We start from the raw sequence: 19,518 nt of genomic DNA on the forward strand, positions 1-19,518 counted from the left end.
CTGGAATGTGGAAATTGGAAAACAAATCTCTTAGAGGTTTTTTAGAGAAATACTCAGAGGAACATACACCAATCGAGTAATCATTACAGAAAAATTATGTTGACAGCAACTTCAACATTGTTGTGCAGAAAATTAGAGATGGAGTTACATGCATCAAAATATGGATCTCAATAGACGAGACAATCGGTGATGTGGGAGATATGTTGCCAATGTAGTCATCGGTACACTGGAGGCAGGTCAACTACCAAAGGAGTATTTGTTGGCATCGGAAGTATTGGAGAAGTCAAACAGCTCAACTATTGCTCAGTTGTTTACATCTTCACTTGCTGTACTTTGGCCAGAAGGTATAAAACACGAGAATGTTCTTCTGTTTGTGACTTAAAGTTTTATTCCCCAAATTGATGCATTTGACATGCTTAGCTCAAGGACTTCATAGAATTGCCAAGCACACACGTAGCTTGTGTCCAAATGTCGATCGCTTAGTTTCCAATGTGAAGAAAATCTTCCTCAAAGCACTGTCAGGTGTGCAGTTGTTCAAGGAAATGGCACCCGAGATTCCGCTACCTCATCAGCCCGTTTTGACTAAGTGGGGTACATGGTTCTCTGCTGTACTCTACTATGCTGCAAATTTTGAAAAGATAAAAGAAATCGTCAACTGTTTTGAAGAAGAAGAATCTGCTGCAGTCAGGGTCGACAGTGATATCATGCAGAAAAAGTCCCTCCACCACGGTCTTGTTTTTATTGCTTCCAATTTTGCAAACTTCCCACAAGCTATCACTTCCCTTGAGAAATGTGGTGAAACATTAGTCAATAACTTGCAGGTTTTCAACAAAGTAACTGACAATATTCGTAAAGTTCCTGGCGATGTAGGTAAAGACATACAAGGAAAATGTGAGAGAGTGATTATAGCTAAAAAAGATCTTGAAGAAATACAAAACATAGCTAAAGTACTCAAAGGTAGTTGTAATGCACAAGTTATCAACATGAATATAGAGTCTGTAGCTTGTATCGGGTATGCCCCAGTGACCTCAGCTGAGATAGAACTAACTTTTTCACAACTGCAGCATATTCTGTCTGATAGACGGCATAGTTTAACACCAGATAATTTGAAAATAATGCTAGTAATTATGTGCAACCAGGCAACTTTGGTCATTTAATGTCGTATACCTTTATATTATCGTTTTAAACCATATTTTGATGGATGAAATGTCTTTTTATGCCTTTGTTTGTCAATAAATGCCTTTTTCATGCTTTTTTGTAATTTTATTGTGCCTTTTTGCAGGCCTATTTCAGTGTTTTTTGCTGCCTAAATATCCTGGCTTTAGTCATTAGAGTGTGGGAGGAAACCGGAGATCCCGGAGCAAACCCACGCAGGTCACGGGGAGAATGTACAACAGCGTGGGACTGCGTACAGACAAGCACCCGCAGTCAGGATCGAACCTGGGTCTCTGCGGCTGAATGGCAGCAACTCTACCACTGCCCTCAGATTTGTGAATCCAAATGGATAATTGACATTTCCGATTGGGATCCTGCGTTGGGACCAAGGATGTAGAGGGAAGGTAGCCAGTTTATATAAGTGAGATGGAGAGGCTGGGAGGCGATATGTGGAGCCATATGAGAGAAATGGTGGGAAGATGGCTACCATAGTTGAATATGAGGTACTGAGTGTTTAGTTTGTGTTCGGCCTCACCATGGCTGTGGAGAAAGCTGAGGGCAGACGGCAGGTTGTGTGGGTATGGGAAGGAGTGGCAATGACATGCAAACAGAGGCTCAAGATGGTAATTGTGGACAGAGTGCAGGTGCTCAGCAAATGGTTGCCTTGTCAATACTTGGCCTTCCCACTGTAGAGGAGGTCACATCACAAGCGTAGTTTGTCAATGGAACCAGTTGAAACAACTGCAGGTAGTCTTTGCCTTACTTGGAAGTGCTGTTTACATTGCCACATGGCTGTGAGGGAGGAGATGTATAGATAAGTGTCACATCTCTGTTGCACAGGAATGTGTCAAGGCAAAGGACAGGGAGCGGTGGTTGTGAATAGATGAGCAGACCAAGGAGTCTGGGAGAAATTGGCCCATTTGGCCACCAGAAAGGGGGATAGCAGGAAGATGTCCCTGGTGGTGGGATCCAATTGGAGTTGGCAGAAATAGGGAAGTGGGGATATGTCAAATGTGGAGGATAGTGGGATTAAAGGCAAGGGCTATGGGGAATGCTGTCTCTGTACTGCCTGGGGAGAGGAGGGTGAGAGACGACATGCACGAAATGGAGAAGATGGAGAGGCTGCCATCATTGGAACCGTCGCACCCATTTGTTTTTCCTAAAGAAGTATATTCCACAGTCCCTGAAGCGGAAACCTCATATTGATACCAGATGCAGCGGAGATAAAGAAATTGAGAGAACGCGATGACATCCTTACATGACACAGGGCAGGAGGAGTTTAATCCAGGAGGCCTGGGGGGGAGGGGGGGGGGGGGGTGTAGGTTTATAGTAGATATCTATGAATAGTTTGTCTACCAAGATGGAGACAGAGAGATTCAGAAAAGGAACAGAAGTGTTTGAATTAGACCAGATGAATTTTAGCACAAGGTGGAAATTGGTGCAAAAGTGATAACATTGATGAGTTCCGCATGAATGCAGGAAGCAGCAGCAATACAGTAGACAATGTAGTGAAGAAAGAGTTGGGAAGGATGCCAGGGTAGGTTTGCAGTAAGTTTTTGTTCCCATTAATTACTTAAACAGTTTATTTGGTAATAGCACTCTCTTTTGTTTCAACTTTATTAATGACCTTTTGTTTCCCCATTATGTATTATATATTTTTGTGTCTACTGCTATGAATACATTTGCAAAGTGTTTATTTATTCACTCTGCACTTTCCTGCACTATATTGTGATATCTCCTTTCTCTGCATTGAAGGGACTTACATTTATCTTTACTAATTTATGTTTTGTACATACACTTAGAATCTAATACAATCTAATTTTACATTGCTTGTCACATACTGTAAGGCATCTCTTCTATTTTCTTTTTATGGTCATGCTTGGCAGAATTCTAATATTCTCCCGCTTCTCAGGCTTACTGTTTTACAGCACCATAGTACACCTCTTTGTTTAATCTATAGCATGCTTTGATCACTTGTCCTTGAAGAGTACATTGGAAAATGTTCCAATGTTCCTTAGACTCAATGTTCCTGTGGATTGGAGGGTAGCTAATGTTATCCCACTTTTCAAGAAAGGCGGGAGAGAGAAAACGGGGAATTATAGACCAGTTAGCCTGACATCGGTGGTGGGGAAGTTGCTGGCGTCAATTATAAAAGATGAGATAATCGCACATTTGGATAGCAGTAACAGGATCGGACCGAGTCAGCATGGATTTACAAAGGGGAAATCATGCTTGACTAATCTTCTGGAATTTTTTGAAGATGTAACTCGGAAAATGGACAAGGGAGAGCCAGTGGATTTAGTGTACCTGGACTTTCAGAAAGCATTTGATAAGGTCGCACATAGGAGATTAGTGGGCAAAATTAGGGCACATGGTATTGGGGGTAGAGTGCTTACGTGGATAGAGAAGTGGTTGGCAGACAGAAAACAAAGAGTAGGGATTAACGGGTCCCTTTCAGAATGGCAGGCAGTGATTAGTGGGGTGCCGCAAGGTTCGGTGCTGGGACCGCAGCTATTTAAAATTTACATCAATGATTTGGATGAAGGGATTCAAAGTAACATTAGCAAATTTGCAGATGACACAAAGCCGGGTGGCAGTGTGAACTGTGAGGAGGATGCTATGCGAATGCAGGGTGACTTGGACAGGTTGGGGGAATGGGCAGATGCATGGCAGATTAAGTTTAATGCGGATAAATGTGAGGTTATCCACTTTGGTAGCAAAAACAGGAAGGCAGATTACTATCAAAATGGTGTCAAGGGAAAAGGGGAATTACAATGTGATTTGGGGGTCCTTGTACATCAGTCTTTGGGATACGGGAGGAAACCAGAGAACCTGGTAGCAAAAACAGGAAGGCAGATTACTATCTAAATGGCGTCAAGTTGGGCTAAGGGGAATTACAACGGGATCTGGGGGTCCTTGTACATCAGGCTATGAAAGTAAGCATGTAGGTACAGCAGGCAGTGAAGTAAGGGAATGGCATGTTGGCCTTTATAACAAGAGGAATCGAATATCGGAGCAAAGAGGTCCTTCTGCAGTTGTACAGAGCCCTAGTGAGACCACACCTGGAGTATTGTGTGCAGTTTTGATCCCCTAATTTGAGGAAGGACATTCTTGCTATTGAGGGAGTGCAGAGTAGGTTTACAAGGTTAATTCCCGGGATGGCGGGACTGTCATATGCTGAGAGAATGGAGCAGCTGGGCTTGTACACTCTGGCGTTTAGAAGGATGAGAGGGGATCTCATTGAAACATATAAGATTGTTAAGGGCTTGGACACACTAGAGGCAGGAAACATGTTCCCGATGTTGGGGGAGTCCAGAACCAGGGACCACAGTTTAAGAATAAGGAGTAAGCCATTGAGAATGGAGTCGAGGAAACACTTTTTCTCACAGAGAATGGTGAGTCTGTGGAATTCTCTGCTTCAGAAGGTGGTGGAGGCAGGTTCTCAGGATGCTTTCAAGAGAGAGCTAGATAGGGCTCTTAAAAATAGCGGAGTCAGGGGATATGGGGGGAAGGCAGGAACGGGGTACTGATTGTGTATGATCAGCCATGATCACATTGAATGGCGGTGCTGGCTCAAAGGGACAAATGGCCTACTCCTGCACCTATTATCTATTGTCTATTGTCTATACTCCATTCCCACATTAGTCTCCTGAGCCACTTGTGAACTCTCAACACTGGAGTGCGTTCGTAATCAGTATTGGCTAGACAGAAAAGGGCGGATGAAATAAGTCCATGGGCAATTGTTAAGGCTGTGGTGCATGCAAAGCTTCATGTGGTTGCATTTAGCTGCCAGCTCTTAACACAGGTAACAAAAAATTATCACCATACGAGTGTGGCTTCGACCCTCTGGGATCGGCACGACTACCCAGACATAGCCATCCCGCAAATAAATAACATTAGCCTTCTCCCTACATTGATCCTTCTACTAGAAGCCTCAGCCAGAGTCATAGCCAGAGCATGAACAGGTTGAACCAAATTAAATCATATTCAATTTTGAGGGTCTCCCTAAGCAGAAGGATGTTTCTTGAAGAATACTTATAACAGGGGAATTTTCATGGCGAATTATGAAGAATACATCATTGTACATTTTCCTCAAAGGTTACAATTGTTTATCATTGTCATTAACTTAAATCTGATTTTCAATCCACATTGGCTGACAGTTGTTTCATACCTAAGTATTTTGTTTTCTTCCACTAAATCACTCGAAAACTCAACATAAATTTCTATTTTATTATAATTGGTCAGGATGTTTAGGCACTAGAAAACTGATATAGGCAGGCAAAAAGGCATGCTTGGGTAATTCACTTGGGTAGTCTACACCCCAGCGGTATCAACATTGACCTCTAATTTTAGATAGCCCTTGTCTTCTCCCTCCTCCCCCTCCCGCTTCCCAGCCTCACCCGCTGAGTTTCTCCAGCATTTTTAGTCTACCTTTGATTTTCCAGCATCTGCAGTTCTTTCTTAAATAGTTCTTGGAGAAGACTGAACCAGTGGGCAGCGGCACGAACGAATGAATGACCGACGGTGGCACCCCCGGTTTCGCCCCAGTGGTGGAAGTTTTCTTGTACGTTATACTATGTTAACACTTTAATAATAACATTAATAATAACGTGTTAACATAGAAAACGTCATTGTAATACAAGAAAAGATACAAGATACATTTAATTGTCACGTGCCAGTTGGCACAGTGAAATGTGATCACCATACAGCCATACAATAAAATAAAGAACACAACACACGATAGAGTTCAACATAAAATATCCCCACACAGCAGAATCAAAAGTTTCCCACTGTGAGGGAAGGCACCAAAGTCAGTCATCTTCCTCGATGTTCACCCGCGGTCCGGGCCTCCGGAGACCTCCGCAGTCGCCGCTACGGTCAGCCTGCAGGTCAGGCCCGCTCGCCGGGATGTTGGCACTCTGACGTCGGAACGGGAGGCCAACCTCAGCGGCTTGGACCTCCAAAACGGCCGCTTCCCACCGGAGTCCGCAGCTCCCAACGTCCCCAGGCTGCTCCGGGCGGAGATTCTCTCTGGCGGCCCTCGGCAAAGGGCCCCAGGGACTCCGCGATATCGGTCACCGCCGCCCGCACTGGGAACTCCGCGTGTCACAGCTCTGCGATGTCGATGCTGCAGGCCCAACACTCCAGAGCTGCAAATGGCGATCTAGGTAGGTATCGCCGGCTCCGCGGTGAATCCAGCGCCTCGCCGCCGTTGCCGAAGCTCTGGTCCAGTCCCCGTTCTCCGGTAGGAAAGGCCGCTCTGATACAGTGGTAGGCCGCGAAGAGGGGGGGCGAGGACGCGACTTGGAGAAATAGTCGCATCCTCGCCAGGAAGTGACTGGGAAACGGTTTTCCCCTTACCCTACCCCCTTCCCCCACATAGAAAAATTAAAGTATCCCCAAAACAAAACTGTTTAGACAAACTAAAATTAAAAAAAGAGGGGAAAAAACGGACAGACTATGGGCAGAGGCGCCTTCAATGCAGCGCCCCTAGTGCCCCTGTTCCTCAGTTGTTTTCTTAAGCTCAATGCTAAAGGAATCTAGGGATATGGGGAAAAAGCAGGAACGGGCTACTGATTTTAGATGATCAGCCATGATCATTTTGAATGGCGGTGCTGGCTCGAAGGGCCGATTGGCCTACTCCTGTACCTATGTTTCTATGTTAACGTGCAGGTATTGAAAACTACCCTGAAGACATTGTGTAGGAGAGAACTGCAAATGCTGGTTTACACCGAAGATTGACAAAATGCTTGAGTAACTCAGCGGGACAGGCAGCATCTCTGGATGGAAGGAATGGGTGCATCAACTCATCCTCCACAGTGAAGCAGCAAAATTAGTTTGGCCATTTAGTTTGAGAATTATTGTTCTACTCTTGTGACATCCTCCTTTATTTTCCTAATTAGCTCTCTGCCCCACAATACAAGAGATTGTTTGAAATTCATAAATAACATGCCCTGGTGCATATAGCTCTAGCTTGTTTCTTCATCCTCTGGCATGTGGCCCTCCTTTTACATGTTGCCATATTCTATGTGTATTATGTTTACAGGCCGGTTATGCTGCTGCAAGTAAGAATTTTATTGTCCCAATAATTGTCATATGACAATTAAATTCTCTTTACTCTTGGTCTATTTGATCTTAAAGTCAAATATCCTGGAATACTTCACAACCTCACCTCTGTCCCGCTGAGTTACTCCAGCATTTTGTCAATCTTCTGATAGTCTAGCTGGTTAGCTGCAAATGCTTTTCCCATTTCTACATGCTGGCTGCAAAGTTTAGTCTAGTTTAGTTTAATTTAGTTTAGTTTATTGCCATGTCTATCCAATTAACGGAAAGACAATACATGATTATAATCGAGCCATTTACAGTGGAAAGATACATGATAGGGAAATAACATTTAGTACAAGGTAAAGCCAGCAAAATCCGTTTCCAGCAAAGTTCATTATTGCCCATTATTTGGACATTGAAAGGTGCCAGAGCGCATGTGCACATATGTGGCAGGAGATGCACAGGCTGATTTATAGGTGAGGTGCATTACCATGAGCTGATATATGTGCCTGTGCTGAGGAACACTGACTTGAATTATGCAGATGAGAGATCGTGATATTAATCAGCCTGCAATGCCTATCTGACACTGCTGCTGCAAAATCACAGCTCACGCTCCAGTTAACAGGCTCCCCTTGTCTACTACAGTAGACAAACTGTGAGATGAAGTCCCACCACCCCATGCAACCCTCCATCATCCACCTAATTGCACTGCTTTAAGGCATCATCAACTGCTTGTAAGATATTTGCTGATTTTACTAGTCTTCCCAATGAATCTGATGCATTTGATACTTTCGAGAGTTCTTTAAATTTGCCAGTGGTGGTCGGTAGTAATTGATTTTGTCTTGACGTCAAGTCTCCTTAGAGCTGAGACGTGTGTGTTATTTAGAGTTTGCTTTGGAATACAGCATAAATCAGAAACAGATTGGCGGCACAGTGTTGCAGCGGTATAGTGCTGCCTCACAATGCCAGTGTTACGGGTTCGATCCTGGCTACAGGTGCTTGTGTGTACGGAGTTTGTACGTTCTCCACGTGACCTGCATAGAGTTTCTCCAGGATTTCCAGTTTCCTCCCTCACTGCAAAGATGTTAATTAGCTTGGTTTGATTGAAAGGTGTCCCCAGTGTGCGTAGGATAGCATTAGTGTGTAGGGGTCGCTGGTCGGCACGGACTCAGTGGGCTGAAGGGCCTGTTTCCACGCTGTATCTCTAAACTAAACTAAACTAAACTAAACAAAGGAACAGAGAGGAAGCACGGCAGAGCCAACTGAGGGGGAAGTATGGGAATGTATTTGTGGAAGATTGTTTTCACCCAAGCGTGACATGCACCAATTCAACTAGCTGAACCACTGTGAGCCGTGGTGTGTGAGGCATTGCTCATCTGCCAGGCCTTGCTCACTGTAGAGTGTCACCCATTCCAACTATAACCCTACAAAGCTCTCCTCAGCTGGAGTTGATGATGTTGCAACATTTTTCAGTTTGCTGTCCAAGTGTGCATTAAACGAGAGCTCGCTTTGTAGGTGATTAGTTTTATTACTGTAATTTATATTTAATCATCTTCCATCTATCTTTGAGAAGATATCATAATACAGCAGCCTGGAGATTAATTCCACACACAGAGGCTGCTGTGAGATGGTGAAATAGGGACTTTGGGATATCCTGTATTTTCTCAGTCAGATCTGACCACGGAGCAGGCAGACATAAAGTGCTGGAGCATATCTGGAGAACGTGGGTAGATGACATTCTGGGTCGGGACCCTTCTTCAGACCGATTGTGGTAGGGGAGGGGGGAGACAGCTGGAGGAGAGTAGGGTCAGGAGAGAGCACGGGAAGTAATAGGTGGATCGAGGTGACAGGGGTTGGGTTATTGATAGGCAGATGTTGGGCAAAGGCCAAGGGTTATAAAGACAAGGTGTCAGACAAAAGGATCGAAGAGATGCGAACTGTGAAGCAAGAAGAAGGAATATAGGTGGAAGTGAAGGGGGAAGGGATAAATAGGTGCAGGTGGGGTACTTGGGAGGCTGGTGGTGTAATAAGGGGAGGAAAGGAGTTTCCGTGCTGTAATTGTTATATGGTCAATAGTTACCTAAAACTGGAGAATTCAATGTTCATACCATTGAGTACGTTTTTTAATTGTAAGACGACATCTGCAGTTCCTTGTTTCTCTATCAGAGCCTGATTCATGGGTGGTGCTTTTTTTCAGGCAGGAAGCCTGCTTCAGAAGATATTAAGTAACTCTGATAGTGCACGATGGGACTAATCAGAATTCATGGGTTGGGAAAGTGCAGGAAGTTCAGGTCTCGGAAGTCCTGATTACTTAATCATAGAAGGGGATGGTATGATCTGAAGTAGAGATCCACAAGTGACTCATGATGGTTGTGAATTTAATTGGAATTAAGGTGGGTATGGTAATAGATTGCTAAGGGAAATGTATGGTGTTTGAAGGGGGGGGGGGGGGGGTCAGGTGATGGGGCAGGGAGAGTAATCCTCTAAAGGCAATTGTCAAACATACTTACCCACCTTTCCCTCATTCACCTTCAGAGGTTTAGTTTAGTTTAGAGATACAGCATGGAAACAGGCCCTTTGGCCCACCGAGTTCGTGTCGACCAGCGATACCCGCAAACATACACTAGCCTACATACACCTGGGACAATTTACAATTATACCAAGCCAATTAACCTACAAATCTGTATGTCTTTGGAGTATGGGAGGAAACTGGAGAGAACCAACGCAGGTCATGGGGAGAACCCATTAACTCTGTACAGACAGCACCCGTGGTTAGGATCGTATCCGGGTCTCTTGCGCTGTAAGGCAGCAACTCTACCGCTGCACCGCCATACCACCCCCTAAGGTGTCCGAAATTAGATTATAATTAAGGTTATCACATTAATATTAGGAATTGGGGTGGGCTTTGTGGCTATTTTTTTGATAATTATTTGTATGCTTCATTTGTGCGGAGATGACCGGTACCGAATGACATATTCAAGGAGAGACCTGACACCAGATTGTCTGTTTTGCAGATTCTCACTTCCCTTTCCCTGGTCTGACATCACTCAACTTTCATTTGTTCTGTTTAGTGCTGCTCCTAAATGACTGGGATGTACAGTGTCAGGTTTACTTGCACTCCCACTTTCATTGTAATATTGATTTGTTCTCAGAATATGCACATCACTGGCAGCTCTTGCTCCAAAGGGACATTGTCTTGAGAAGTTGTTCATGAACTTTCCTCTTGCATAAAAGCCATTGCCTAGCAACTGAGCCCTGACCTGGAGATGGTCACAGACTGGCAACATCTTGAAGCCTCAGTCTGCCCATGTGCAGTAAAACTCAAGTAATCTGAAGAAAGTCTGAAGAAGGGTGCCAGCCTGAAACCTCACCTATCCATTTCCGCAGGGTGCTGTCAGACCCTGGTGATTTTTTTCACCACTTTATGCCTTTGTTTTCTCAAGTAATTCACTATCCAACTGTGTGCAAATCAGAGGGATTTGGTACTAGACTCATCAAGTAATGACTGCATAGGAGCCAGTGCCCATTCACCCAAAGAAGTTGATGAGGGTTGTTAAGGACATGCCAAACTTCCTAAGCCTTCTAAGGCAATTGAGGCATTTGTGTGCATTCTTGGTCATTGCTTGGCCATTGGCCTTGGTCATTGAATGGTTTGTTTGTTAGTCCTCCACATGCATGGAGATAGGATGGTCCCAATATTTGCTTCTAATCCAGGACCTACACTATGTGCCTTCACTAACCCCAGGAGTAAAAAAAATGAGGATGTGAGTGACAACGCCTTTGCTTACGCACTGCTCAATTTCTTGTCCTTTTTAGCTTTTGTTAAAACCAAATTGAAAGTAATTAATATACCTCTCCAACATTAGAATCAAGAGTATTTGGACATTTTTTTCATTTAAGGCAGTCTCAGCATTCTGTCCTTAAAACTATTATTTAAAAAAAGATACGATACTGGATGCCTGCCACCAGCATGAGTAATGTGTTTATTCAACCTGGTTTCACCAGTGGTGTCCATTCTATTTTCAAAGTACCATTATCCTCTCTTAATGCACAGAAGATCAATCTAAAGAAATTCCCAGACCCATTATCATAAATGGAATCACAGTTGTTACCTCTGGCAGCATGGGCAAATGGTTTAAATGAACAGCCAATAAATCATTGACAAAATCATCGTCATCTAGATAAGTTATTTGCTATTGTAAGCATCCTCATTGTAAGAAGCATCAGGGAAGCGTAACATTTCATTTTTCTTTATTTCCGCTGAGTTTATCACATCAGCATTATATGTGCAACAAAGAAATCACATTGTCAGATTATCACCCACTGTGGCAGAATATTCTAATTATTCCCATATTGATTACCTGGTGCTGATTCACAATGACTGTGTCAGAGCACAACATAAAATTATATTAATAATCTTTGCAATTCTCTTTGTTGAGATAAGTAAACAGATAGCAGTGGTTTGGTTCACGTTGCGAGCAAAAGCATGCAGTGCCTGCCCTTAGGAAGCTAATTGTATAATAATAAATGATAGCAAAATTATGGGAAGTGCTTTCACATTGACATTTTCCACTCGAATTATAGAGTTAAGCAGTAAAACCTGACTGGAACACTCCTAGTAGCTTGGAAATTCTGATTTGAATGACTAATCATTTAGGATGGATACAACAACAACCAATGGCAGGCATCATTCCCATTGATTTGTCAATAGTTCAGTTCTGGGAATGGGTGTCAGAGGTAATGGGGAGAAGGCTGGAGAATGGTGTTAGAAGGGAGAGATAGACAATATAGATGAGCAGGGGCGATGGCTGCCTTGCCGGCAGTCTGTTTGTTTTTTCATTCTTTTTAATATTTTTTAGTGTGTAAAAAGTTTGTTTAATGTTCTTCGGTTTGTTTTATGTGGGGGAGGGGATCGGGGCAAACTTTTTTTCACGTTCCTACCTTGCCGGAGATGTGATTAATTTTCGGATCACATTCTCCGTGCGCTCTGCGGCCTTCCATCGATGGAGCTGGAAGTCTCCTCGGACTGACTTTGAGCCCTATCGCGGGGCACGGAGTTATCATCGGAGCTGATCCCTTGCTTGGGATCGCTCCCACCGCGGCCACCACGGACTTCCTGTCAAGCTCGCAGTCTCGGGAGAGGGTAGTCGGGAGCTCCAACGTCGCGGAAGGTTCGACCAGCCCCGACGCGAGGTTCGATCGTCCAGCGGACATCCCGCCCGATGCGAGAGCCGATCGTCCCGATGCGGAGGGCCCGAACGCCGCCGGCTACGGGACTCAAGATCATCCCGTCAACGGGGGCTCGAGGCCCACGACCTAGGAGGAACTAAGGGAAGGACTTGAACTTTCTTTCACCAGTGAGGACTGTGTAGGAGTTACTGTGGTGGATGTTCATGTTATAATGTGCTTTTGAGTGATCTGTTTTTACTTGTATGACTGACCTGGCCAATGAAATTCCTCGTATGCTGCAAAACATACTCGACGAATAAAGTGTGATTCTGATTCTGATAGATCAGCCATGATTGAATGGCGGAGTAGACTTGATAGGCTGAATAGCCCAATACTACTCCTATCACTTATGATCTTATGAACTCAAAAACAACAGTGAAATATTGTTAAATGATTGTCTCAATATATTAGTCATTGTCGTGTTTATCAAGCATGGTGCTCGAGTCATTGGAACCTGGTCTAATCGGTTCACATCAAACATTGAATTGAATTGATTACTGCAGGTTTGAGGATTACACAGTTCTAATTTAAAGTAATTGCCACCGTTAAAGTGTTTTTTTTTTACCAATGTGAGGGGCATTCCATCTCCCCCTTCATGTTGGGCAGAAGATACAGAATTAAAAAGCATGTACCAGGTCTCAGGAATAGCTTCTGCCATGCTGTTATCAGGTTTCTGAATGGATCTTCCATTATCTAGAGCACTGTCCAATTCACCTCTACTCCCATTGCAGACATTGGACTTTGTCTATAGAACTGGTATGCTACAATGCTGAGAACTATGTTCTGCACTCTGTCTCTTCCCCTTTCTTCTACCCATTGGACTTGAGTTTGACTTGATTATATTTAAATATTGTATTATCTGATCTGATTGGATAGCATGCAAAACAAAGCTTTTCACTGTACCTCAGGATACCTCAGTAAACTTAAACCTAAGCACCTTGATGCCATTAGAACAACGTACAAAGTGGTGTAGTGATGCAGATCATAGACATTAGTGGTGGTCACTGCCTTACCACTCCATTGACCTGGGTTCATTCCTGATCTTCAGTGTTCTCCTTGTGAAGTTTACATGTGCACTCTGTAACTGTCTGGGTTTTATTCTAAGTGCTCTGGTTTCCTCCCACATCCCAAAGATTTGCAGATTGGAAGGTTAATTGGCTGCTTTAAATTGCACCTAAGGTGTAAGTCAGCGATAGAATCTGGGGGATGTTGATGGGAATGTGGGGAAAATAAAATTGGTTTAGTAGAGGACACAGCCGCACACAGAAAGACCGAGGGGGGTTAAGAGCCTGTCCCACCTTCCCGATTTATTCACGAATTCTCCCGAGTTATTCACAAATTCTCCCGAGTTTTCAAACTGGCAGAATGTTCGTAACGAGTCCGTAGGAGGTGGTAGGAGTCCGTGAATATATCGTAGCGGCTCACTATGCCAGCCGTAGGTACTCGGCGCATCAGGTAAGTCGGGACGTTTTTTCCAGCCTGATGAAAAATGTCTTCTTCGTTAGTTCTGGGGGTTTTTCTTTTTTCTTTTTCGTGTATTTCTCGAAATCCTTTCTATTATTTTTCTTTCTTTTTCTTTCTTTCTCTTTTTTCCTTTATCCTTTTTTCCGATTCAGTTATTAGTTTATAAAATGTTAAAATTGAAGCAGTACGAAAATTGTATAACTGTTATGTCGATTGCTTTCTCTTTGGACAATTGCTTCTAATAAAATAAATATTACAAAAAAAGAAAAAATGTTCACGAGTAAAAAAATAGCCCCAAGTACCTAGGGCTCGCACAACGAGCCGCTACCATATATCCACGGACTCCTACGGACTCGTTACGAACATTCTGCGAGTTTGAAAACTCGGGAGAATTTGTGAATAACTCGGGAAAGTGGAACAGGCCCTTAACACGGACGCAGCAAGACCCGACGAAGACGAAGACTGGAGGCCTTGCAGAAGTCTGGGACCCACCTGGATGGGGCGCCGCTCCATACGACCTAGCACGCCGACCAGAACAGACAATGGGCCGAAAGGCATGTTTCAGTGTTTTGAACTCAGTGACCACCACTAATGTCTTTTTAGATGTTATCTGTACCTGCTGCTGTTAGCATTGGTTTGGTTGTAGACATCGACAGAATACAATTTGTTTTCCTTCTAACATCCAGTGAAGAAAATAATAACGTTTAAAAACCAATTGCTTCAAAATTAAGCAGTTGTATACAATCATGAAAGAATGGAGGTAATTCATCTAATTGAAGGCCAGTGCCAATTTTAATTTTAGTTGTAGTTTACTTTAATTTATTATTGTCACGTGCACCATGGTACAGTGAAAAGCTTTTTGTTGCGTGTTATCAGTCACCGCAAAAACTATACATGATTACAATCAAGCCATCGTCCACAGTGTACAGATACAGGAGAAGGGTTATCACATTTAGTGCAAGATGAAGTCCAATAAAAGTCCAGTAAAAGACAGTTTGAAGGTCCACAATGAGATAATTGGTCGGTCAGGACTACTCTAGCTGGTGAGAGGATAGTTCAGTTGCCTGACAGCTGGGAAGAAACTGTCCCTGAACCTGGAGGTATGTGTTTTAAAACTTCTGTACGTCCTACCTAATGTAAGAGGGGAGAAGAGTAAGTAACCGGGCTGAGACTTGTCCTTGATTATGTTGGTGGCCTTCCCGACGCAGCATGAAGTTTAGATGGAGTTAATGGAAGAAACTTGGTTTGTGTGATGGTCTGGGCTGCGTCTACATTTCTTTGCAATTTCTTGCGGTGTTGAATGGAGCTGTCCCCAGCCATACTGTGATGTATCCCCGTAAAATGCTTTCTATGGCGAAGGTTGTTGTGGACATGCCAACCTTCCAAAGCCTTCTAAGGACAGAGCCAGGACTTACCAACGCGAGCATGGCCGACTTCGGGGCTGTGGTTGCGGTGCGGCACAACTTCCGACCCGACTTTGGAGCCTCGGAGGCTCGGCCGCGGGCCAGTGGGCCAGTGGATGACATAATCGGGAGCTCGAGTTCTGTTTTCCGGAGCTCCCGCAACTACAGCTGCGTCCGCTGGACTGGAGGACGGCAGCTTCGGCAGCTTCGACCGCCCCGGGCCGCGGAGTTTGAACCGGCCCGTTTGCGGAGCTCGGATTCAGCCTGCGGGACTTACCTACCATCACCCGGCGGGGTCATAACATCGGAGGTTTGGATTGCCTCAGCGCAGAGGGAGAGCAAGGAGGGAAGAGACAATGACTTTGGGACTTTAAACTGTGTTGAGTGTTTGTTATTTATTCTATGTTATGACTGCAGGCTAAACCATATTGTTTGTTTTGTTTTTGTTTTTGTCTTTTGTTTTTACCTTGTTTGGGATGTGTTTACCTTGTGTGGGACTAAAGATGGAAATTAGCTACTGGCTACAATCTTGCATATTACATGCAAATGTTTATTAATATGCACTGTCCCTAATCAAAAAAAATAAATTAAAAAATGTAGTGCTTTCTTATCCATTGTTTGGTGTGTCAGGTCTATGACAAATTGCCAGTGATATTTATTCCTAAGAACCTGGAGCTTTCGACCAGCTCTACTTCGGTACCATCAATGTATACCAGTGTGTGGGTACTGATTTGCCTCCTGAAGTCAATCACAATCTCCTTTGTCTCGCAGACATTGAAGGAGAGGTTGTTAGCTTGGCACCAGGTTACGAGGTTCACAATCTCCTTCCAGACTCCATCTTGCCATTATTTGATATCCGGCCCACTCCGGTGGTTTGTGCCTGCGATTTTGTAAATTGAGTTGGATTCATGAGTATATGAGTATAGTAGGGGGCTGAGAACACATCTTTGCGGAGCACTAGTGTTGAGGATTATCATGGAGGATGCTTTGTCACCTATCCTCACTGATTGTGGTTTGTTGGTCAGTAAGTCCAGTTGCAGAGGGGAATGCTGACTAATGCATGATCTGTGCTATGGTCACCCTTTCATCTGAATGACTTCCATGTTTAGATTTGCATATTAGTTGAGTTGCTGAAGGTCAATGTACCTCAGAGCACCATGATATATCTTTTAAGAATGGACAAGGAAAATGTTGGAAGCAGAGAGAACTAGACTGAATAGGATTTTCCAAATAATTCAAGATATGTGCTTTATAAACTTTTAAGGAGTCTCAGAAGGTTGTGAGATATCGGTTGTAGCTTGAAACTGTATAATATTTAGCCACGTACTGGTGTCTGGAAATTCATAAACCCATGAAGACATGTGCTAAAATAGCACAATGTGTTGGAGTAATTCAGTGGGTTTGGCAGCACTTCTGAATAACATAGATAGGTGATGTTTTGGGTCGTGACCCTTATTGAGGCACAGAACCAGTCTGACAAAGGGTCCTGACCCGAAATGTCACCTACCCATGTTCTTCAGAGATGCTATCTGACCTGCCGAGTAATTCCAGCAATTTGTGTCTTTTTGTAAGTTCCTTGTATCTGCTGAAATAAGACTCTCTGGGAGATCCATGGCAATTTTCTTTTGTGTGCTTTAAGCAAACACATTGCACTTTGGAAGTGCCAATCTGGATGTTTCTCTCATTGGCTAGTGTTAAGCACAGAGAATTTCAGAGAATTCACACAGCGAGAAAACCGAACCAGAGGTGACTGATACAATGTCTGGATCTTTTCAATGTAAGCTGTCACTGAATAAAAGGACTGCCGGAGGCATCAATTCAGGAGTAAGCACCCTGTTCCACTGATGCGTGCTTTATAATCTTGACAGAAGAGATGAAAATGCAGAGTGACACTGTAATAATCCGATGGAAAAAATGAAGCTACAGTGAAACAAGGTGGCCAGAAGTCATAATGCCCGCACACATGCCCTGAGGACATTTTTAATCACACAAAATATTTTGCAGGTGCACTTGAGGTCAGTGGATTTCTAAAGACTCATTTACATCATTCACATAGACATCACACTACTCATAATCCTACCTACATTCTCTCACTCCTCACTCACACGTACTGTATTCAACTGTGGCAGGCAGATCATACAACACATAGCAGTGCACTCACCGACCTTTAGTTTAGTTTAGAGATACAGTGCAGAAACAGGCCCTTCGGCCCACCGAGTCCACACCGACCAGCGATCCCCGCACATTAACACTATCCTACAGCATCAATTTACACTTATACCAGGCCAATTTACTTACAAACCTGTATGTGTTTGGATTGTGGGAGGAAACCGGAGATCTCGGAGAAAACCCAGATGGTCACGGGAAGAACGTATAAACTCCATACAGACAGCACACGATGTTGGAATTGAACTCAGTCTCCAGCACTAAGGCAACAACTCTACCTCTTCTTCCTTTTCTGTTGGTGGACATGTTTGTACATGGAGCCAGAGGCTCAGATGGATGAAGGAATGGCATTGAATGACTTTGACGTTGGTGGTGTTCTCGTGCCCAGTTCTCCTTCTCCCATCCTGCTCTCTACTCATAGAGCGATTTCTTCTGTTCCGTAACTTTTAAATGTTCAAAAATGTCTATCCTTCCTGCGCCCTCCCATCAGCACGATCTTACCTTATGCATTACCTATTTCCGACATACAAGCAGTCCTACCTGGCAAGCCCTGGCTGCATTGCTACAATAACTAGAGAAGATGGAAGACCATACCTGATGCTCATACACACTAGATTGTGATGAAGCTTCTCTGTTTTGAGATGCTAACTGGTTTCCCTTTCCACTGCAGCTGCTTGACTGGCTGAGTTATTCCAGCATTTCTGTTTTTGTTTTGGATCCTGGCAGTCTGCGTATCTCACCTGTAAATACCGGTAGCTTCTGTGGTGAAAATCCAAAGTAAAGGTTGCCAATCAGAGGACATTGATGGGCAACCTATAGATAGAGACCAATATGCCCTGTAGACACAGATGATTAATGCCCCAATGTAATACTCGCCCATCACCCGAGGGCAAACCTGCCCCAAGTCAATGCCAACACTTGAGCCTCCAGTTCCTCTACGGAAGTAAAGTGAAGTCATGGGGTAAGATGGGATGCAGGACAGTGATTTTCAATCTGAGAAAGAGTCTCGATCTGAAACGTCACCTATTCCTTTTCTCCAGAGATGTGCCTGGCCCCCTGAGTTACTCCAGCTTCGGTGTAAGCTTTTTGTATCTATCTTCGGTGTAAACCAGCATCTGCAGTTCCTTCCTACACATTTTGTCTGCTCCACTGTGAAATCTCCTCAAGGTACGCCTACTTTGAAGAAGTTCTCCTCTCTCCAAAGAGAGTTCTATGCACCTTTTCATATCTCTCAGTTCACTCTCCCCTGACTCTCAGTCTGAAGAAAGGTGTCGACCAGAAACATCACCTTTTTATTTTCTCCAGAGATGCTGCCTGACCCACTGAATTGCTCCAGTGTTTTGTGTCTAACTTCAGTATAATATTAGGATATTGCTCCCCTATTTTTCACACACTATTTCTGACCCTGCAAAATGTCAATTAGAGTGCATTTTTTGTTAAGCATATATAATCATGACACCATTGAGGATAAATGGGGACACTGTGGATAGGGTGAGCTGTTTCAAATATCTGGGAGTCCACATCTCTGAGTAGCAATGTTACAAAATTTTGAGATTTTAAAAATCAAGTCTGCAATTTATCCCATCTGATAAAGCACAAAAATAAGTTTAATTTGACACCTAATTCACTTTCATATCTTCAGTATAAAAACAGTTATGTCCATTTTCATACTCGGAAATTAGCATCTTGTTCCCTATTGATTTTCCATTGACTTAACACAAAAGCTGTGATCGAGGACAGTGAAATAGCCATAACTTACTTAAAAATTAAGAGAACTGAAAGACATTTTCAGTTATTATAGATTGAAGCATTCTGAAACAAATATGAAACACTTACTTGGATGACCTGAAATTAAAGCATATAATTAGTTAGTTACCTAATTGTAGCTTCAAATCCAAACTTCAATGACTAGATCTAAACATCTATCCATTTCTTAAGAAAAGATTAACATTTTTAAATAGCCTAAGTGTCCAAATAACATTCACAAAGAATTCACAATAAAACATGATTTTAAAATCTCATTTACATTAATTTATAGGCCAAATGGAAGGAATTT

The 19,518-nt window shown here is 43.4% G+C and overlaps 1 protein-coding gene and 1 long non-coding RNA gene across 2 annotated transcripts in view; both read left to right on the plus strand.

Annotated features, from left to right (window-relative positions):
• gpr158 (G protein-coupled receptor 158) overlaps positions 1-19,518 on the plus strand; it is a 636,863-nt gene that overhangs the window by 479,106 nt on the left and 138,239 nt on the right.
• On the plus strand, positions 1,076-18,899 carry LOC116968898. Its single transcript, XR_004410549.1, has 3 exons — positions 1,076-1,208; positions 10,537-10,539; positions 18,888-18,899. It is a non-coding gene; the product is annotated as an uncharacterized LOC116968898 (long non-coding RNA).

This window comes from Amblyraja radiata, chromosome 2 (assembly GCF_010909765.2).
Source record: "Amblyraja radiata isolate CabotCenter1 chromosome 2, sAmbRad1.1.pri, whole genome shotgun sequence".
Classification (NCBI taxonomy): domain Eukaryota; kingdom Metazoa; phylum Chordata; class Chondrichthyes; order Rajiformes; family Rajidae; genus Amblyraja; species Amblyraja radiata.